Below are 23,920 nucleotides of genomic sequence, written 5' to 3' on the forward strand. Positions count from 1 at the left end.
ATCATTGGTCTTTGCCCTCCTGCAGAGCGATTGAATTGTCGCAAGAGTGTCTCCACTGTACGGATATCCCCAGTGACTTGGACTTCTTTCCCTGCCTGTGCTGCTCCGGAGGCCACTCCTGTATTGTGGTCTGGAGTGCCAACTCCTTGAAGCTTCTTTGGAGCCATACTGCCAAAATCTGTCTTCGTCCGTACTCCAAAATCAAAAATGCTGTCTGTCTTTTACCACACCTGATCAGATCCCATTGCTGCCACCAAAATGTGACACCCCGTGTAGTGAGATTGGAAGCACCAGCCTACACTCTAGGTGTCTAGTATGTGGGACCGAGCATGACCAAGATGATGGTGTAAGACAGGGAGACACGGACACAAAAAGGGTTGGGTTTTTTGTAAAATAAAGTGAGGTTTTATTTACAGGTGCACTTAAAGAAAATCAAAAATAATGTCCTGCGAAGTCTATATATTAAATACACAGTCCAATACCGCAAAGGACACACAAAAACTAATTAACTGGAGCCCAGAAATTACTATATACAGTATTTACAGTGCTTCCTGAAAGTCCCAAATGGAAAAGAATACTGCACACAAACTAGTGAAATCCATATATATATATATATATATATATATATATATATATATATATATATATATATATATATATATATATATATATACACAAAAGCAAAATGTGAAGCTGTCTTCCTCCACAGTGATCCAAGTCAAGAAGCTGCTCCTCCAAACAGTGTATAATACAGGATTCACCCAAAAATATTCAAAAATACAGAAAAAAGTGTATATACAAAAATAAACACAGTGAAGAAAAAAAGGTCAAAGTGTAAACTTTAATCTTGAAATTTCCACTTTGCTCTTGAAGTTTATTTTGTCTAACATAGTAAACTTTGTCTTAAAATAGATGTTTAATTTACTAGAGTTTCACGGATCCCATGTTAACTAATGTAGCAGGCTAAATGCTTCGTATTCTATGTACTAGGCTGACCCGCCTTTTAAGGCGACCGACTTTTAAGTTGACCACTTCTTAAGGCAATTCAATATGTAGATCAATTTGATATTTTATACAAACTCATTAATTTGGTTATACTGCATTTGAGCGGTATTACTTTAATACTTGTAGTTTCTGTTATTTTTGTGATGAAAATTAAACTTTTTTTCTATATTGAGGTCGCCCTTTTGAACCCCCCTGATATTTACTACATGGTGAGGCATTTGTATTCCATCAACATTAATTATTTCCAGAGACATAATTTTGTCTATTTTTCCAGCGCATCACGCACAAAAGCAAGGGAACGATGGGCGCACCAGAACTCTGCTCACATCATGTCACTTCATACCGCAAGCTGCAAATAGTAAGTCTGTGATAAGCGGAATACTGATACGTTTTCCACTCATGGGACGGAAGGACAATCCCGACCGCTTTTATATAGTAAGAAAGAAGAAGAAGATATCACACAGTCTGGAGTAGAAAATCATCTTTTACCTGGAAAAACGAAACTACAAATCCCATCGTGCATTGCAAAATGGACGGGGCGTGTGTGAAACTCCGCGCCTGCGTAGCACTCACGGGACAGAAGGACAATCCCGACCGCTTATGTATACAAGGATTCCCCGACCCAGTCATTAATCACTATGTGCTTTTTAAATGGACTTTCTATTTCATAGACGGGAGCGCGCAGGCAGTGATCGCCTCACTGAATACATTACATTCATGATGTTACAGCTCTCTGAAGATTTTAAAATAGTAAGATGTATACTTCATATCATTTTCATGATGAAATGCATTAAAGCATGTATTAAACATATAGGGGCATGGTGGCGCAGCAGTAGCAATGAGCTGGCGCCCCGTCCAGGGATTGTTCCTTGCTCCTGCCAGATGCTTACTGGGACACACACAACCCTGAATAGAATAAATTAATGCAGCAGTACTGTCTCTGTCAAATGTTCTAACTCTCAATTACTGTCCTTCCATTTTTTTTCTCCATATAACCAATCGCCACACAATGAGCACTGTAATAAATGTAAAACCAGCTTTAAACTTAGAATGCTGATTCTTAAAAACTTTTATGGAACATTGAAAAATCTTCATAATACATATTTAATTTATCCATCCATCCAGGGTCATGCCAGCATTAACAGTGAGGTAGGAATAATCATTGCTACTATTGCGCCACCACGTCCTCACATGTTAAGGTTAAGGTTTCTTTATTTGCCATTTGTGCATACAACCGACAGTCAGAACACATTGGAATTCTTGTGCAGAGCTCTTTCAGAGTCATGATAGTAAACATTTTTTAAAAAGTAAACAATAAAACAATATAAATACATGATATGAATTATACCAACACTATAGATAATGGTGGTAATATCTACACAAAAAAATACAATTATATTGCCGATATTGCACAGTTAAAATATTTCACATTTATCACTCGTCATTTACATGACAAGTGAAGTGAGGTAATGTGAGGTTATTTTACATGTTCAGTAATTTTGTTTTGCCATCAGTCTGACTGTGGCGGGAAAAAAACTATTGAAAAACCTTGTTATGTGAGTGATGATGCTGTCCGCTCTGCTGTGTCTCAGATTGTACATACGGTTTTTGTGTCTGAGCAGAGAGTGAGCTGGATTGAATGAATCCCTGATAATTCCCTTTGCTCTTTTCCGACAGCCATGTGCGTACATAGAGTCCATAGAAGGAAGTTTTGTCCCTATGATCCTCTCCGCAGTCTTTATGACTCTTTACAAAGCATTCCTCTTTGCCTGTGTGGTGTTCCCATACCAGATAGTGATGCCTGCGGTAAGAATACTCTCTATCAATCCTCTGTAGGTCTGGGTGAGAGGGCGATGGTTCAGGCCGGCTTTCCTAAGCAGCCTAATGAAATAAAGCCTTTGCTAGGCTTTTTTCACTGTGGCTGTGGTGTTAAGAGTCCAGCTACTGGATTGAGCTGGATACGCCAGGTGATCAGACTTTCCAAAATGAGGTTTTGGTTCAGCTGAAAAGGCATTTCTGATGTTGCTATAGCAGTGGTTCAGTGTTTTATTTCCCCTAGTGTGGAAGGTCAGAAACTGATGCGGTTTAGGCATATTTTTCCAGAGATTGCAATGGGTAAAATCTCCCAGAATAATAACAGTGGCATCAGGATAAGTGTTTTCATGCTCGTTGATCATATCATGTAACACCTTCAGTGCAGCCTCCTCCTTAGCGCAGGGGGGCATATACACGACACTTACAATAATGCATTGCAGTTCTCTTCAAAGTAAGATATTTCTCGTTTTCAGAACAGGATTTAGAAATGGTCTTTCAGTTGATACACCACAATTGTTTGACAAGGGTGGCCTTTCCTCCTCCACGAGTCTTACCGCTGTCCGTAGCGCATCGGTCCTCCTTGAAGACCGTGTAGCCGTCTGGTGTTATTGCCTCATCGGATGTCCTCTCCCCCAGCCAGGTTTTCGCAGAAGCACAATATGGAGCAATCCTGAATGTCCCTCTGCATGGAAATCCGAGCTTAGAGCTAGTCCATTTTATTTTCCAGAGACTGAACATTTGCAAACAATATGACTGGGAGGGTTAGCCTTCCATTTCTAACCAAGCGCCGGAGCCTTGGGTCAACTCCTCCCTGTCTGCCGCACTTCCGCTTCGGCCTGTTCTCAGAAGAGCTCCCTACCGGGGGCTGGCCTGGCATCAAGTCAGCATAGCATGCTAGCTCAAGATGGAATTCCAGCAAGATCGGGTTGAAAGGTCCGATATGGATGCACTCTCTCAGTTGTAATAATGTTGCCCAATAAAAAAGAACGTTTGCAGCGTGTGTCTTAACTCGACACAAAAAAGTAAGAAGGAGAAAAGAAAAAAGAAATAACTTGACTCGGAGAGCTCCGCAATGTCGCCCTCTAGGGAGCGCCATTGTTGTCCACCCTTAATTATTACTGTTAATTATTAACAGTATACATTATTTAAATGAAGTAAACAATTTATCTTTAAAATGTAATATGTATACTTTAATCAATTTCATCATAAAAATTATATCAAGTATACATCCTAGTATTCTAACAGCTCCAAAAGGATAGCTTTTGGAAGTCTAAATCGACTTAGAAGCCAGTCATCATCATCTGTAAACATGCACTGTCTTTTGTTGAATTGAACTGAATTCCTTTGTCATTCTATGGTACAATGAGATTCAGTATGCAAATCCTCCATAAATGTATTTTTCTATAAATAATAATATTATAAAAAAATAATGAAAAATATACAAACTGAAAGCATCAGTACAATAAACATATCCATACAGTGCAGATATTGTAAATGGTTCATAAAGTGGCTCAGTGGTTGTGTAATGTTACAGTTATAGTCCAAGTTTATAGTGAGGTAATTGTAATTAAGTACAAGCAGTTCTACAGTGAGCACTGGATGAACTGATTGAGTATGTTTGTAGCTCTTGGGATAAAACTGATTCTGAGCCTTGAGGTCTGTGCAGGAAAGGCTCTGAAGTATTTGCCAGATTGGAGAAGTTCAAATAGATCGCAGCATGGCTGAGTGGAATCCACGCAGATGCTGGTGAGTTTCTTTAGGCAGCGTGTGATGCTATAGCCTCAATGGGACACTAACACAGTATAGTGCAGACAGATACTGGACAGCAAGATTTTCAATAAGCATTATGCACGAACTGAAATGAGCAATATGTCAGCGAGTTTACAGCAAGAAAAAAAAAATACTTAACATGGTTTTTGGACTTACAAGAAGGTTGTTTCTTTCATTGTTTTGTTTTCAGATCTTCCACCATTTGTTTCATGTACAAGCCTTGCTTATAATATTCCACATTTACTGGCCGGCATTTTACAGGCAGTGCCAAAGCTAAGCGCAGTCACAGGTGCCTGGGAAAGTTGAAAGACAGCTATAGGGGAGCCCATTTTGGATTATTAGTGTTTGTGTACTGTAATGTTTCTGTTTGTGTCTTAGTAACCTCGAGGTTAAATATAAATGTTTTCTTTTTTATTTTTGTTATTTAGTGTTTAATTATGTATATTTTGCTGTTGGATACTTTGATTTTTGCTCAAGGTGTATGATTCCCCCGGCAAGCCAGAAATGGCATCTCTCAATGTTTCGGCAAGTGGACCAGGGGAATTGAGAAGCCTTTAGAAGTTCAATTGTGGCCACAAGAGTGGTTGTTCAGAGAGATTTGAGAAGAAGGCTTAGGTTGTGCGAGGTACGCCAGGCTAAGAGGCACCTAGTGGGTGAGATGCTGATTTATGTTAAAGAGCAGTTTAGGCTCCTGAGAACCAAAAACAGCTTCTGAGATTTTTTTTTTGAGGTGTTGCATTTATGACATGGGTTGAAACTAAGTCCAGTTTTGCTTTATTTTAAGGCTGCTGATACCCTTACATGAACTAAAAGTGACTGTGTATATATCAGGGTAAAAGTCTCTGTGTTTTACATATTCTATTTTGCTTCTTTCAATTTTCGTAATTAGATTTGTTTTGTCATTGGATTATATTTTTTTTGTACAACCGTTTACATCAGCAACTGTTTTTTTTTTCTCTATCATGGAATAATAAAATTACCTTTTTTTGAACATCTGCCTCTCTTGTGCCTCTCTTATTACCCCCTCAGTCCTGGTTGGTCCCGAACTACTAGCAGGCCCTATGCTTTAGTAGATGGACTATAACACAGCCTGTGCTATAAATGTCCTCCAGGGCTTGAAGCTGTATCCGGATAATCTCCTGCGCTCTAGACACAACACGCTGTAGAGCTTTCCAATCAGTTGCTGTGTAGCACTGATTTGACACTGGGTGCCGCCAGTTTGCAAAACTGAGCAGAAAAGTGCATAGGCAAGGGGGGAGGCTGCCATGAGAATGTGCGTGGCTTTATGCCAAGTTTAGTTTTTATACATCACAATTTGAATGTGGAACCAGGTGTACGCAACATTTTTATGCATACACACCGTTTATACATGAAGCCCCAGTACCAGATAATATTTATCCTCAAGTTCTTAAGAAGGATAGCGAGTACATATATAAACCCTTGATGCATATTTTTAGGAAGTCATTGTGCACTGCGTAAATTAGCCGAAGGAATTATTAAGGATAAGACTGAGCAATGCATGGCAAGAACAGGAGTTTTACAGAACAGTCAACATGGGTTCTGATGAGTTAGGTCGTGTTTTACTAACATGCTGGAATTCTAAGAGAAAGTAACAAAATTATATGATTAAAGATATGCATATGATATTATTTCTCTTGTCTTTTAGAAAGCATTTTATAAGATACCACGTTAGAGGTTGGGTATCAAACTAAAAGAAGTGTGAGTTCAGAGAGTAGTGTGTAGATGGGTACAAAATTGGCTCAGACACAGAAAGCAGAGAGTTATGGTGTGAGGAACTTTATCAGGAATTAAGTGATGTTAAGAATGGTGTTGCACATGGGTCAGTGCTATGGCCACTGCTCCTTTTATTATATATAAATGATCTGAATATGAATATAAAAAACAAGCTGTTTATGTTGAGAATGATACCAAGCTAGGTGGATTGGCAGATAATTTTGAATCATTACAAGGGACTTGGACAGCATACAGGCTTGGGCAGATTTGTGGCAGATGAAATTTAATGTAAGTAAATGTAAAATATTGTAGGTAGGAACGAAAGATGTTAGGTATGAATACACAATGGGAAATCAGAAAGTTGAAAGTACACCTTATGAGTAAGATTTAGGAGTTATAGTGGACTTGTCACGATCATCTTCCAATGTTCAGAAGCCATTAAGAATGATAACAGAATGTTAGGTTATATAGCACTAGCCGTCTCCTGCAGCTGCACCCGCGTAATAGGACAAACTTTAAAAATCAATAAACAAACACGTATCGCTAGCAAAGTGGAGCTAAGGTACACTCCAAAACGCAGAGGTACAGTGACTCGAAAGGAATCTGACACGTGAGTGAGGAGGGCACTGCCCGACTCCCTACTCCTGACATCACGCTTCCCCCACACCTCGGCCCGTAGTCTCTGTCTCAGAATAGCACGAATATTTCGGTCCTGCAAGCAAACTATGATTCATGGCATTGCACATATGCAGCTCGAGTGAATTCTGTGCATTGGTACTTTCCACTTCCTTTCCGAAATGTTGAATAAGAGATCCCTTTCCCACTGTTCTCTTGGATCTTTGAAAGAGAGGGACTGTAAAATAGTTTTATATATTATGGAAATGCTGTCTGAGTCCTCGGCATAGAGGTAGGTGGCAGGTGAGGAAAATTGGGCAGGTTCTCTTTAACAAAGCATCAAATTTAAAGATAGTGAAAGAAATGTGTTGCTGGAAAGTACAATTTGGAGTGTAATTGTTCGTAGGATGCAAAGACGTTGTCTATATACAGATCTCTAAATGATTTAATCCTGAATGTTTTCCAGGCATTAAAATTGCATATGTTTGAGAGGGTGGAAAAAGGTGGTTCTCGTGCAGAGGTGCCACAGTTTAAAGCTTCTCTATCTTAAAATACTTCCCACATTAGTTTCATATTCTGAGTGAGTAAAGCACAATTGGGTTGTTAGTATATTGGCAATATGTTGTATTTATTGGGGCGCAAAGCAAGGAATATAAAGAAGTACTGCAGGATTTTATTGCTACTGTTGACCACACCTGTGTATGTTTATCTATTTGTGTCCATGTCCATGTTTTTATAGTTTGTATGTTTGTTGCCCAGTAATAAAATTGAAAGTTAGGTAGAGCCATGCCACCTTCCACCTTACGTCTTTGTAGGGTTACACTTTGGATATGTGGATGTTTTGAATTTCAAATAAATGAGGTTATGGTTGAATCTAATTTCTTAAATAATGATCTATTGATGTATGTTGGAATGTTCTGAAATAAAAAGAGAAGCTTAGGAAGGATATTCATCTTAACAATGTTAATAATTCCTGCTAAAGTGAGATGAAGGGTTGACCATTTATGTAAGTCTTGCTTAATTTTTTCCATACAGATGGCAAAATTTTGTTGATTAAGAGCTTTATATTTACTTGTGATGTTTACCCCTACGTATTTAAACTGATCTGCAATAATAAAAGGGAAGGTGTCCAATCTAATATTGTATGCTTGAGAATTCACTGGGAAGAGAACACTTTTATTCAAATTGATTCTGAGACGAGAAATCTTTTGAAATTCTGTCAGTGCTGTTAGGACTGCAGGCACAGTATTTTGTGGATCTAATATATACAGTACCATATAATCTGCATATAGAGAAACTTTCTGTTCCAGTCCTTCTCTGATAATCCCTTTTATCACAATAGCATTTTGACAATGAATTGCCTGTGGCTCAATGGCGATTGCAAAAAGCATTGATGACAAAGGGCATCCTTGTCTGGTACCACATTCTAGTTTTAAGTAGTCTGAATTAATGCTGTTAATACAAACTGAAGCTTCTGGATTGGTATACAGTAGTTTGATCCATGCACAACTGTTTGGGCCAAACCCAAATTTCTCCAATGTAGTGAAAAGGTAGTTCCATTCAACCATGTCAACTGCTTTTTCTGCATCCAATGATAATAAAATCTTCAGGGTGTTTGACTTTGAGGGTGAATGTATTACATTAAACAAGCGTCGAAGATTGGAAGTTGAGTGTCTGCCTTTAATAAATCTAGTTTGGTATTGTGATATTACCAAAGGCAGCACTTTTTCCATCCTTCTAGCTAGGACTTTGGAGAATATCTTAATATCATTATTCAGAACTGAAATTGGTCTGTACGATGCACATTTTAATAAGACCTTATTTTGTTTAACATATTTTTTTTGTATGTCCTTTTATAGATGTAAAAATCCTCAAACTTCCAGAGAAACTGTCATTAGTGTAGAATTATTCATCTGTATTTTTCTTACCTCAGCGAAATCATAAGGTGCTCCTATCACTAAGGAGAGGGTACTGTATAATGTGAATGTTAGCAATAGAAACATGTGGATCACATCTGTATACAACTCTGAGTCAACATTTAAATATATTCCAATAAGTGAATCTGGTCTGTATTATATAGTGACCTGTTGATGTGATACATTACCATGAAAACTAAAACAGCCCACAGTTGTTTGGATGTTGTAACACGTTTTCTCTTCTAATTAGTGTTGATTGACCTTTGGGACAATTATGTGTGTTTTTTTGTGGCATTATAGTCCACATCGAGAAAACTATAAAATTATTTTTGTTGTTTTCTTTCAGTGTTTATCCAGGGCTGTTTCCTGCCATGCACTCTAGTGCTGTAGGGATAGGTTCTGTCTTTCCATGATATAAACTTGATTTAGCTTGTTTGAAAAAAACATGGCATAGTATATTCACTACATTTCCCTGTTTTCCTTTCACAGCAACTATGTTTAGTATTTCCTTTACACAAATAATTACACAATAAGCCTAACTTTTTCAAAATTAAATAAGATATTGGGCAACAGTATTCAAATCGCACAATGTTGTTAACTGGAAGTGAAACTTAAAGCATAACTTTACATAAGATAACAGGTTATCATACTTTGCAAGAACATTTATTTAGATTTTTATATCTCTAAATACTGTACATAATGTCATATGCAACAAGTTGCAAATGATCTTTTTCTTCATTATTTCGCTTTGTTCAATCATTCATACCTTGATTTTTAACAGTTGTTGCCTTATTCTCTATGTAGAAAACCTCCCTGCATTCCTCTGCAAAAGTTCAGTAATATAACGGTGACATTCCGGCAGTGAGGCTGGTCAGAATGAACATGGTTGTATGGCTGTTCATTATGAAATAATATCTTTAAAGAAAGTAAATGACAACAGCAGTGAAGACAAGTAGCTACAGTATATTTTAAAATTTTTAAAATTTATGTTAGCAAAAATGAAGTAAATAAAAGGAAAAGTAAATGTCAGAAAAAAATCATTACATTTTCATTAAAATGGGGACAGAAATTATAGTTTCATATGAATGGGGTGGTTCTTTAAAATACCAAGAATACTTAGAGCTGAAAATCGCTCTGTGCTGAATTCAATGCATGCACCAGCAATCCAACATGTGTGCCCACAAATTGATCAAGTCATATTGAATCCAATTCGTGTGCCAACTGAATCCAATATGTGTGCCAGCAAACCAATCAAGCTGTGGTGAATCCAATGCATGCCCCAGCAATCCAATGTGTGCGCCACCAAATCAATAGAGTTGTAGTGAATTCAGTGCGTGCACCAGCTGAATTCAATGCGTGCAGCACCAAACCGATCAAATCATAATGAAGTAAAATCCATGTATGCACTGGAAAACCAATTGAGTTACGCTGAAACCGTTACATACACCAGCATTTCAGAATAGCTGCGCTAAAAACATACAATATCATACCAACTACACACACACAACTAATCTCCTCCTCGTGTTTTGTAGCACTTAAGTGACATATCACATTTGTAAAAGCTGTGGGATAATGCACCTAAAGTTTGGGTAACAGAAAGTAATGTTTGTGGAGGTGAGGATGTAGCCACAATGCAAAGCAGACTGGTCGTTTCACCTTGAAGTCTTTTTCATCCATTATTTCATACCTATGAACAACTTTATTGGCAGTTCTTGTATTTATAATCTAAAATACATAAAAAAGATACTTCAACAGCATATTTTCACACCTGTTATGCCCCTATAATATTACAAGTCTCCTAGTAAAAGCCGTTTTGTGGTCATTTGTTTTTGTGGCACTTTCCTGTTGACCCACTTAACCTCAATCCAGTCTTGTTCACTGGAGAGGTCCAGCCGTGTCATCACCTTCACTAGTTGATTCTTGTACTGAGTTGTGACAATGTTGACACTTTAGACATGAATGGACTTGTCACAAAAATAAAATATCTTGAATTTAAACTGAGACATTTTTATTTTTGGAACTAGTTGGAACCATGCATTACCTGCATTGTGAGGGAGCGTCAGTTACGGCACTATGGCCATGTGGCGCGTTTCCCCTAGGGCGATCCGGCTCATAGGGTCCTAATTGTTGGTGACCCAATTGGCTAGACCAGGCCAAGGGGTCGCCCACGTAACAACTTGCTGCGGCAGATGGAGGGTCATTTCCAGCGGGTAGGTGGTGGACTCTGTGTCTGCCTGGGGGGTTACCAACAGGAATCCCGAGTTATTTTGCCGTGTAGTGGGTGCGGCAACACGCTGTACCAGTGCATGCTCCCCAACTTGACTTGACTTGACTTAGAACCAAACAGCTTAATAGCTTTCATGGGGTGATTTTTGTGACCATGCTGGAGGAGGTCCTTACAGAAACAAAGTCCCAAAGCCAAATCTTAGAACTGAAGCTGAGCACTATGATCATGCAATAACTATAACACCTGAGAATCCTGTCATGCGAGTAAAAGGACCGTCACCATGAATTAAACTCAAAAAATTTCAAATGATTAATGAATTTGTTCCAGAGTATCAACACTATGTCTGTATTGGTGTGACAAGACAACTAGCCAGTTTGTGGTTTGACTCAAAACATCATGACCAAGAGTGGTATATGGGAACAAGATCAGACCACATTGACAAAGAGCTCATTGCAATGTAACTAGAGTACCACAATCTGTGGCAGACAGAAAGTATTGGAGAGCATCAGAGCAGTGGTCATTCCTCTTATTCTATGCTTTGCCCATACTGAGCGGGGTTTTAATGAAGAAAATCCACATTTTTCTGTTTGTGTTTGCTATGCACATTCTTTTGGAGAGAAAGGTGAAATGATGTGATATTAAAGTAGCAGAAGAGCTCTCAAAAAGTTCATTATACACTTTGAGAAGTTATATGAAGCAGCAAATATGACATTCAGTGTTCATCTACTGACACACATTACATGAACTGGGGGCCTCTGTGGGCCACATTAAGATTTTCCTTAGACTCATTTAATGGCAGTCTATTCAATCACTTCCATGTAACCACACATGTTCCTGAGCAAATAGTTAAAAGATTTTTCTGCTGAAGGATTCTAACACAAAAAGCAGAAAATATAATAGAAGATACTAATGATGGGGTTAAAAGCATTTTTTTCTGATCTCCTAAAAAGCAGTTTATCAAAGCTTAACTGAGTCAGTCTGAATGAAATTGTCTGGGTTTTTGGCAATCCTTGTCATGGTAAACTGTCAGTGTTACTAAAACTTCCTGTCACAGACTTGCTGGGTGTTACGGTCAGACAATGTGTATGTTATCATTGTTTCATTATAAAAGGCATACTCAAATATTTAAGTAGTAACACAAATGTAAAAAAGAGGATCAACTCAACAGTAGAATTACAGGAAGGAAGATTATGCAGAATTCTTAGCATGGTAGTATTCAGAATGCTGTTTTCAATGCACTGTGTACTGGTAAATGCGCTCATGAAAACTGGTAGACAGCTCTGCAGGGACGGTCAACTAAACATTGCTTCTGCTTTTGTGTTTGAGGTGTTGGAATCCAAAATTGTGTGTGAAGGACTACTGACCTGTTCTTATGTGATCAAAACCCATAGACCATGGGTGGGCAAAGTCATTCCTGGAGAGCCGCAGTGGCTGCAGGTTTTTGTTACAACCCAGTTGCTTATTAAGAAGCATTTATTGCTCAAGTAACTCTTCTGCTTCATTTTAGTTGCCTCGCTCATTAGGATTTTGAACCCTTGCTTATTTTAGTCTTAAACAGCTGTTCTCTTGGTTTCTAATGGCGATTTATTAGCTAAGATTCAAATGACAAAAGAAAGCAGCATTTCTCCATTTTGCTTGTTTAAATTTACACCTGTGTGTATTGTGCACTATTTGGTTTAATTAAATACTTGGGAGGAAAATCCATCCATCCATTTTCTAACCCGCTGAATCCGAATACAGGGTCACGGGGGTCTGCTGGAGCCAATCCCAACCAACACAGGGCACAAGGCAGGAACCAATCCTGGGCAGGGTGCCAACCCACCGCAAGACACACACAAACACCAAGCACACACTAGGGCCAATTTAGAATCGCCAATCCACCTAACTTTCATGTCTTTGGATTGTGGGAGGAAACCGGAGTGCCCGGAGGAAACCCACACAGACACGGGGAGAACATGCAAACTCCACGCAGGGAGGACCCGGGAAGCGACTACCACTGCGCCACCGTGTGGGAGGAAAATGAAGAGAAAAAAGTGAAAGATAGAATATTATTCATACATTTTAGACTTCATATCATTTAGATCAGGGGTTCTCAACGTCGGTCCTGGGGACTGCCTGTCGCTGCAGGTTTTTGTTCCAACCAGCTTCTGTTTTAAATTGAACTCCTGGGCTAATTAAGTGACCTGATATTTCCGAAGTTCTGTGTTTAAGGAACAATTTATTAATTAGAAAACAAAGTTTGCTAAAAAAAAAAAAAATTAAAATGTACCAAGCAGTTATATAGGACTAATGTAGTATTTTTTTTCTTTTTAACAGTATTTTCATCTTGATTTTCATTCTACTTTTTTAGGTGTTCTAATTATTTAATTAATCCATTATTTACTAATTAGTGGGTCTCACTCTAAAGTAGCTGCAGCCTTTGATTATTCAGTGTTGTTTGCCTGGGTGTCTGCTCTGATCGTTTTAAGTTGTCATTATTAAGATACAATGAAGGGGGAAAACTGCACAGAGAAAGGGCAAAGTATAATGAAATCAACAAAAAAGAGTTAAGCATTTAAATCTATAGCAAAAGCAGAAATATCTATAAATGTCTTATAAATGTAAAAATCATGCTGCTATGCTTTTCTGAATGTCAAATAAAAGAAAAAAAAAATACCAGTTAATTAAATGAGATCAGTGCTATCAGGTGTTGTCACTGATTAGGAATCTGGTTGGAACAAAAACCTGCTGCCACAGGGGATCCCCAGGACCGACGTTGAGAAACCCTGGTTTAGATGATATCATTAGAAAGAAATAAAAATCTAGGATATGAGAATGGCCTGACATGGCAGAGTTAAAACACTAACAAGCCATGAAATTGAATTATTGGCAAGGATTGTTTTCTAATTAAGCAACTGGGTTGTTGCAAAAACCTGCAGCCACTGCGGCCCTCCAGGAATGACTTTGCCCACCCCTGCCATAGACTATATTATTCCACTCCCAGATAATATATAGAGAGATTAAATAGTAATTTCACAACTGTAAGAAAAAATCAACAGTCATAAGAATTAGTGATTACACCAATATGTATTCAGGGTATGTCTTTATGAACTACTGAACAAGACAGAAAATAATCTTAGCAGTATAAATAAACTTTATGCTGTTTTTAAACAGATCAAGTACAAATAGAAAAGATATTATTGTGATGCTCATTTTCAACAAATATTGAAAACACAGACTGTGTGTTGGGTTTTTCTACATATTAAAATTCTTTTAAATGATTAATTTAATGTACTGCAAATACATACTGTAGATGCATAGCAAATTTCCCATTTAATGTGTTCTCAAGTGATAACATATTTTTGATAGCTGCCAAATGTGAAATGAACCTTGGAATATGGGGTTTCTTTAATGACAATTAACTTACAAATTTAAAAAATACATTTCAAGATTGTGCTGTTATATACTGTGGTAGCATATTAGAAATGTTGAATGTGTTCTAAAAAAGCACATGTTATTCTTTGTGTTCATCTAAATTCAGATATGTAAAAATAACACAAATTTTAAGTACTGCTGAAAAACACTGGTGATTTCAAAGTTTTATTTTACAAAGGAAAAGTTCTGTTAAAATTAAGGAAATTAACTTTTTGTATATCTTTTTTGAACTGATCAAAATACACTTTTACAGGGATGTCGAACTCCAGTCCTGGAGGGCCGCAGTGGCTGCAGGTTTTCATTCTAGCCATCTTCTTAGTTAGTGACCAGTTTTTGATGCTAATTAACTTCTTTAGCCTTAGCTTTAATTAGCTTGACTCAGGTCCCTTAGTTGTTTTTTCCTTAATTAGCAGCCGGACAGTAATGAGACATAAAACAAGCAGGACATGACCAGCTCACCTGTACCCATCAAACAAAATCTGAAAATAAAGATGAAGGTCTCAGTAAGGCTGATCCCTCAGGTTACCAAAACATTTTAGGAGTTTTTAGAAAAAAACAGAATATCAACAGTTTTGGAAATGTCTGCTGTGGCAAAAAGAGAGCAGCAACAAGTCATGGAATTGAATAATGGGTTTAATTAACAGCAAGAATCAGCTTCTCATTAAGGAACTGGTTGAAGTTTGAAGCCCTAATTTACCTGGTCATCTGTTGGCTCGTTTCATGTCTTATTTCTGTTTGGCTGTCATTTAATGAAGAAAACAATCAATTCAGAAGACTTAATCCTTAAAAAGTGGGCTTTTAAAATAGTGGGAAAGGAAGTTAATTAGCAGTGAAAACTGGACACTGATTAGGAAAAGGGTTAGAAAGAAAACCTGCACTCACTGCGGCCCTCCAGGCCTGGAGTTTGACACCTGTGCTTTAGAAGAAGGGACTACATGTTCCCCAGTTTGTATTGGTTTATAGGGTACTTTGGAAGAATACAAAATTTACAGTCATTTTATTCATTAATACACTTCATGTAGTACTCTGAAACAGCTATGCTAACAATAAACATATTTTGAAAGTTTGAGAAAAGTACATTTCTTACAATCAATCCACTTGATAATCATATAAATTCCAAACTATTTTTGTAATATTTAGTTTGTATTTTAAACATTGAAAGCACACTATTTAGTAACTAATAAAACATTTCTGTATTCCATAAAAACTGAAATTCAATTTAAACCTTTGAAGCACACTGTTAAGTAACACTAACAATACACCAAATATCAACTTAAGCATTGGTGCTGATTAGTGCACTTTCTTTAAGTAAACTAAAATACTACTCAGGTGAAAATATACTTATTTTGAAAATCCACTAAAAATGAACTTGATAATTGTGTATGAAAGTACACCAAAATTGAACCTATATTTAAAACAAACATAGCACAGTATTAGATAATGCACTAATAACAAATTTCTATATATTTATAGGTAATATACCTTGTCTGAATACATTTAATATCAATTTTAGTATTATTGAAAGTTACTGTATTTAGATTATATACACCAAAGTAGTTCTGAGAAACAAATTTTTTATGTACATTTGTGTTATTGTATTTCTTTGCATTTTAGTATACAAAAAAATAATATCATAGAAATGTACTTTCTGATGTTAAAGTATATTTTTAGTACAATTTAGTACAATTTTATTTTTCCCATTGAGATCTGATGTGTTTTCATAGTGTTCCTTTAATTTTTTGAGCAGTTAATTTTATTTTGACCTGGAGCTGCAAATATTCCTCAGAGATTTTGGTCCATATTGACATGATAGCATCACATATTTGCTGCAGATTTACTGGCTGCACAACTATGATGCGAATATCCTGTTCCACCACATCATAAATTAAGATTTGGTGAATTTGGAGGATATTTGATCAAAGTGTACTCATGTCCATTATATCTGTATAACAGGACATCTCAAAGACCATTATCCCGCTTATACCCTGGTTGCCACACATGTACTTAGACATGGACGTATAGTCCACAAAGGAAACATTTGGTTCAGTTTAAAAACAAGCCAACCTGTTTAGTTTGTAGTGTTAGTTTCTTTAGTCACAGACAAGGATAACATTGAGTAATTTGCTACGTTACAGCTGATTGTATTGTTGCTATGTCCAAATCCATTAGCTGTTTCTGATTCAATGTTTGCTAGCTTGATAGCATCTCAAATTACACAAAATTCATCATGTTTACACCACTCAGCAAAATAAGATTTATTTAGTTAATTCATTAACTTGCCTAACACACTCACTGTAGTAGCCTTTATCAATGAGCAGCTTTTCAATCAACCATTGTTTACTGTAGTTGCTGTAGTTACTATTAAAAGTTTCCAAAGCATTGACCGAGAACGGTGACTAAACATTTTGCCAGATCTACTTCATAGGTTTCCCGTTGTTTGTAATTAATAGCCACCTGACAGCCAATTAGAAAAGAGCATTTATTGTTCAGTATTTGCAGTAGTTTAGAATTACATGTTTTGAATGATAGTGTTCCATTGCAGCATCACACTGATCTTAAACTGAAGTCAATGCATGACTGCTTTAGTGACAATTTTTTTCGTTCATAGAATTGTTCTGTTCAGCATATGTTTGATTCAAAGACCACTTGTACGCACCTGCCATCCCTCCCAGACTATGCAAAGCAATATAAATATTCCCTTAATTACAGTGTTCTGTGAAAAGACAATGGCAAAAGCATGGGGAAAACAGAAGAATTTCAGCGAATGCCAAGTGGAGGTAATGAAAAACTTACTATTTGTTGGTTTAAGCAGTTGATAGTGATGAGCTAGCGCCCTGTCCAGAGATTGTTCCTGCCTCCCGCAAGATGCTTGCTACACCATGCACAACCCTTGATGAAATCATTTTTTGCAGAAGTATCGTCTCTTTCAAATGTACTTACCCATCATTCCTGTCCTTCCTTTGCTTTCTCCAAGTAACCAATCGCCATACAATCAGCTCTTTAATAAAAGTCAGAACACCAATTCTTCAAAACTTTTACAACAACAACAACATTTATTTATATAGCACATTTTCATACAAACAGTAGCTCAAAGTGCTTTACATAATAAAGAATAGAAAAATAAAAGACACAATAAGAAAACAAAATAAATCAACATTAATTAACATCGAATAAGAGTAAGGTTCAATGGCCAGGGGGGACAGAAAAAACAAAAAACTCCAGACGGCTGGAGAAAAAATAAAATCTGTAGGGATTCCAAACCATGAGACCGCCCACTCCCCTCTTGGCATTCTACCTACCATAAATGAAACAGTCCTCTTTGGATTTAGGGTTCTCACGGAAGGGCTTGATGAAGATGGTCACGTAGAATTCTGCCTTTTAATCCATCCATCATTGTTGGAGCATCATGAAGCTTTGAGTAGGTGGAGGTGGCGTAGGCCACCACCACAAAGAAACCGGAAAAAGAAACAGAAAAGAGAGTAGGGTCAGTACGGATTTTAGAGCCACCATGAATAGTTGTTATGAGAAAATTGAACATATAGAGTATCAGGATTAAGCTAAATTAAGTTAAATTGAATTTATAAAAAGGCCATGTTAAAGTAATATGTTTTCAGCAGTGTTTTAAATTGGTCTACTGTATCAGCCTGGCGAATTCCTATTGGCAGGCTATTCCAGATTTTAGGTGCATAGCAGCAGAAGGCCGCCTCACCACTTCTTTTAAGTTTTGTCCTTGGAATTCTAAGGAGACACTCATTTGAGGATCTGAGGTTACGATTTGGAATATAAGGTGTCAGACATTCCGATATATACGATGGGGTGAGATTATTTAAGGCTTTATAAACCATAAGCAGAATTTTAAAGTCAATCCTGAATGACACAGGTAACCAGTGTAGTGACATTAAAACTGGAGAAATGTGTTCGGATTTTCTTTTCCTAGTTAGGATTCTAGCAGCTGCATTCTGCACTAGTTGCAAACGATTTATGTCTTTTTTGGGTAGTCCTGAGAGGAGTGCATTACAGTAATCTAGTCGACTGAAAACAAACGCGTGAACTAATTTCTCAGCATTTTTCAGTGATATAAGAGGTCTAACTTTACTTATGTTTCTTAAGTGAAAAAATGCTGTCCTAGTGATCTGATTAATATGCGATTTAAAATTCAGATTACAGTCAACAATTACCCCTAAGCTTTTTACCTCCGTCTTGACTTTTAATTCTAATGTATCCAGTTTATTTCTAATAGCCTCATTGTATCCATTATTGCTAATCACTAAGATTTCAGTTTTCTCTTTATTTAACTTGAGAAAGTTACTATTCATCCATTCTGAGATACCAGTCAGACATTGTGTTAGTGAATCAAGAGAATTGGGGTCATCAGGTGCTATTGATAAGTAGGAACATTAATATGTTTGCAGTACATGTTTAATTATTCCATCCATCTCTCCATCCAGGCTTACACCAGTCCCAGCAAGCATACGGCATGAGGCAGGAACAATCCCTGAACGGGGCACCAGTTCATCGCTGGCCCTGTCCACTGTGACCAGACGTTTAATTAATAACAGTATACATTATTTAAATTAAGTTAAAAATGTATCTGTATAATGTAATATATACACTTTACTGGATTTCATCTTAAAAATGATATCAAGAGCTGCAAAAAGATCCTGGAAATCTAAATTTACTTAGAAGCCAATTGTCATTATCTGTAAATATGTTCTCTCTTCTGTTGAATTGAATTCCTTTATTGTTATTGTATGGTACAATGAGATTCAATATGCAGATCGTCTATAAACTTATTTTCCTATAAAATGGTAAAGTACCAACAGCAATAAATTGTGCTTAAAAGTACAAACAGTTCTACCGGGAGCACTTGATGACTAATTTAGTGCGTTTAGAGCTTTTGGGATGAAACTGTTTCTGAACCGTGAAGTTCGTACAGGAAAGGCTCTGAAGCATTTGCCAATGTGAGTAGTTCAAATAGACTGCGCACATGGCTGACTTAGTGTGTGCTAGATACTGTACCCTGACAAATCATTATGTATTTGACACAATATGCCATAGAGCTTTCTGATCAGCTGCTATAGAGCTGTGATTCCCCACTCGGATACAATGGGTTTAAAATACAGGTGCACTGAGAGTAACAATGCTAAAGCAGCTATGGAATTTGGAATAGTTTGGCAATTCCGTGCATCATTATATTGTTACAGGTTGATTACAATCAGATGCCTTTAACTAAAAAAACAAGGTGATTAATTTCAGTGTTTTTGATAAAGCCGCGTCAGGGATGTAAATCAAATAAATAAAGGGAAACCACACAGGAACAGTAGCACTGCTTTGACGCTGAGTGCTGCCAGTTTGCAAAACCGAGCCGAAAACTTGCGTACGCTATGGTTTGACCTGGCATGAAAATGTGCGTGACAAGTTTACTTTATATACATTGTGATGTGAGCGTGGAAATGGGCATATACAACATTTTTGTACATATGCACCATTTATACATGAGGTGTTTACATTCAACCAATCTACTGTGTATACTGTAGTAATGTGGATACTTTATTTCCTGGACACAGATTTTTCTGGGTAAAACTTGCTTCCTCAGACTGAACAGGACCAGAATGTCACTCAAGAGTTAGCTGTGCTGCTATCTGGGAAGGATGTGCTGTCATCTTCAAGCATTACTGTCAAACCTGCATCAACAGAGTCACAGAAGACTGGACCCTGAAAAACTGAATGCCCTTGTCAGTTTGTATTAAATCTATTTTGTTGTTATCCCTTTGTTTTTTTTCTTCATGTCATTCATTTTATGTTTTAATACTTATCGGTCATTTACTATATATGTTTTACTACAAAAATCAACCATTATTTTTAGGTGGCATGCCTTACAAACAAACATTATTTTTAATATTACCCCATTTGTTCTTTTTTTCTACTGATACAGTATTTTTTGAATTTCCAGGGATGACAATCTCTGAAGTGAGAATAGTCTTAAGACAGAAGTACAACAGCAAGAATTTTGTCTCAATAAAGAAGGTATAATCTGTGTAATACACACACACACAGGAGGAGATCTGAGGCACTGAATTATTTTGCCCATGTGAAGCTGTGCAATAATTCTTTTGTTCATTCTGTGTTTTGTTTGTGTCTGTGCCCTGGGCAAGCTAACTTGGATATTCATCAAAGGAGACAGACTTATAGCAGATAAACCTCATTTATCTGTTACAAATGTTGTTGAAATGTAATTCAAATACCAATGAAGTCTTGCTCTATGACAGAGCAACTGTTTTGATTGTTATTTGGCCCTTATGTACAAAACATAAGTGCAGAGTACTTGTGAGTTGTAAATAAATTTGAAATGCATCACAAATATGTTTTCAGTATATTATCTTCACATTTTGATTGAATTATAAATGTATTTCCTATATATTATAAGTGTATTAGTAAGTACCTGAAAGATTCAAATATACTCTAAGTGGAAACAAAGTACATTTAGGAAAGTACAGAAATAAAAAAATTGTACTGTAAATATATTTAAGCTCATCTTAATGGTGTCTTAAAACTAATTCTTTCAAGTACATTTAGTTGTATTTAAGTATATATTTTGCACACACACACACGGGAGGCAGTTAAACAGCCTGAATGAGCGTAATTCCATGCCAGACCAGGGGGTGGCAGAGTGTACACTGCAGACTGATTATGGGAAATTCCACCTGGTTCTGAGGACACCACCTTCGGTTCCCCCTGATGACATCACTTCCAGTTCGGCCCTAATGACATAATTTCCAGTTCCTGTCCTTATGACATCACTTCCTGCCCTCTTCATGAAAACTGCCATCTTTGCCTCATCAAGACAGTTCTGTTTTGGACTCAAATCTGTACTCAATTGTACCCAACACTTAACTGTTTTGCAGCCAGGAAACAATATACGGGTGGCTGCCCCAACTCTTTTTGTGTCTCACTCGTCTCTTCTTTGACAATAATTTAGTTGCACTAATGATATGACATTAGCACACTAAGAACAAAATTAGTACTTGAAAACAGCATACTTTTAATACAATAAATGCACTTAAATTAAGTGTATTTTAGTGCACTTATTTAACTGGGGTAATTTGTGTAGTTGTAAATACATTTAAAATATATCACAAATATTGTAGCTGCTGGTAAGCAGGGGTCAAACGAGTATCAAAGGAAATCTTTTAGTCCAAAAAAGGTTTGCTTTAAAAACGTTTAGTGAAAATTCAAAGCAAAAAGTCCACACAAGAATAGAAAAAAGTTGTTGCACGCGTAGAATAAAAGGCAAAAAAAAAAAAAAGGAAAAGCCATGTTTCTTCTTGTTAAACTTGAATCGTTTATATACCTAAGGATGAGTTTTTTCTCTATGCTTTACTTCACGTTTAGTATGTTCTAAATGTATGACTCTGCACACACTACTGAGCATGTTAAGGTATGGCAAGGCAGGTTACTACCTGAGACCAACCTGTGGTCAGAGGGGCAAGAAATAGTTAGGATATACCAATTAAATTCAGGTTGTAGGGGTTATACGAACCTCCCATATGCTATGCAGTAATTCATAGGCAAACATTTAATATAACTTAAAAAACTAGCAAATGGCTCTTACAAATATGCTTTCAATATTCTGTCCATGCATTTTGATTGAAATGTAAATTTACTTCCTGTGTAAGTATATTAACAAGTATCTGAAAGGTAGATTCAGATATATTCCAAGAGGAAACAAAGTACATTTATGAAAGTACAGAAATAATGAAAAGGTGTAATATAAGCATATTTAAGCATATCTTAATTGTGTCTCAATATAGCACTTTCAAGTACACTTGGTTGTATTTAAATATATATTTAGTTGCATTAATGATATAGCGTTAGCACACTAAGTACAAAATTAGTACTTGAAAATAGCACACTTTTAATACAATAAATGCACTTAAATTAAGTGTATTTAGTGTACTTTTTTTGCCAGGGTATACACATTGATAAATAGCTTGGGTCTTATTTCTATAATATAACTTTCAAATGCATATATACAGTAGCACAGTGTAATTACAAATTAAAGGTGTTAATCTTCTAAAGGTTCCATACATAAAACTATGTAGAAGGTGAACCTTTAGGTACAGGGTCCCCAAGTTGTTCAGTGAATTATGTATTGGAAACCCACTGTTTGCAGCAGTTAAACTCCGGCTAGATGTTCATTACTACAGTGCAATACATACAGACAAAAGCTAATAATAAACTTTTCATATTTCAGCTATTTGTTACTCTTTTGCTCCTTAATAAAAGCTTGTAAATCATTTAAAAACATTACTGACTCACCTCTATCCTGTTCCTCTACTTTGTATATTTTTATGGATGGAAAGAATCAATAAACCTCATACATTTTATAAACAATTATGATCATATGTGTGTTTTGGATTAATTATTTACTTTGTAAAAGATATTAATAATTTGTTGTGTAACTTTAAGTGCATCAGTTTTAGAGCCTCGGCATTTTGCTGGGGAGTTGCTAGGACATACTGTAGCACTGTTAAAGAATAAAAGAATAAAGGTACTACATGTTACTCTGCTATAAAACTCAATGCAACACATCAGCTTTCGGTCCAAGATTACAGATTTAAGCCTTGGACAATTTTAGTCTTGAGCTCATAGTGTTAGATATTCTGGTTAAAGAGTAAGACTCTTATTTTTCAAATCAAAATTAAGTAAAGTTTGAAAGTTGAAATAAAAATTTCTGTGAATCACATCTTAGAATTAGCTCATCACATTATGAAATTCAGTAATGTCTATTGAGAAGAATAGTGAAACTTACTAATTATTTTTGCTCACTCAAAAATGTTATCCTCAATTATTTTACTACCATATTCTCAGCAAAAGCAGCACAGCATGCACTATAAAATCCGATAACTGGTTTGAAGTGCTTTAATCTGTTTTTATTGTAGATTAGCTCTGTGCCTTTTTATTTTCCCAGTTTTGTTGATTGGCACTTTGAACTTAGTGTTAGCATTCAGGTGGGCTTGGTGTTTCTACAATCTAAGGGTTTTAATGTAAATACAATACAGTACAATGGGTTTGTTATGCATATAAATTAAAATGTAACTCTTATGTGTAGGGTTGATCAATACACATGATACTGCCAAAGGCATGAATCTGGCAAAGCAGAAGGTAAGTGGCAAAAAGTAGCCCCTACGACAAACACTTAACCCCAGTTCATGATTTCAGTTAACAATATATAAATTAAACAGGAAGGGCATTACAATGGCTTTCACACAACTTAGTAATTAATACACAGCCTGAACCTGTTTTCACATGGCGAAAACAGAATATATCTCAGAGAACACAATGTTGCTGTGGCATGCTCATAACAGACCAGAGAAGTTATGATGATATGAAAATATCTAGTCATGTTCTTTGCTGAGATTGC

This window comes from Polypterus senegalus, chromosome 5, assembly GCF_016835505.1.
Source record: "Polypterus senegalus isolate Bchr_013 chromosome 5, ASM1683550v1, whole genome shotgun sequence".
Classification (NCBI taxonomy): Eukaryota; Metazoa; Chordata; class Cladistia; order Polypteriformes; family Polypteridae; genus Polypterus; species Polypterus senegalus.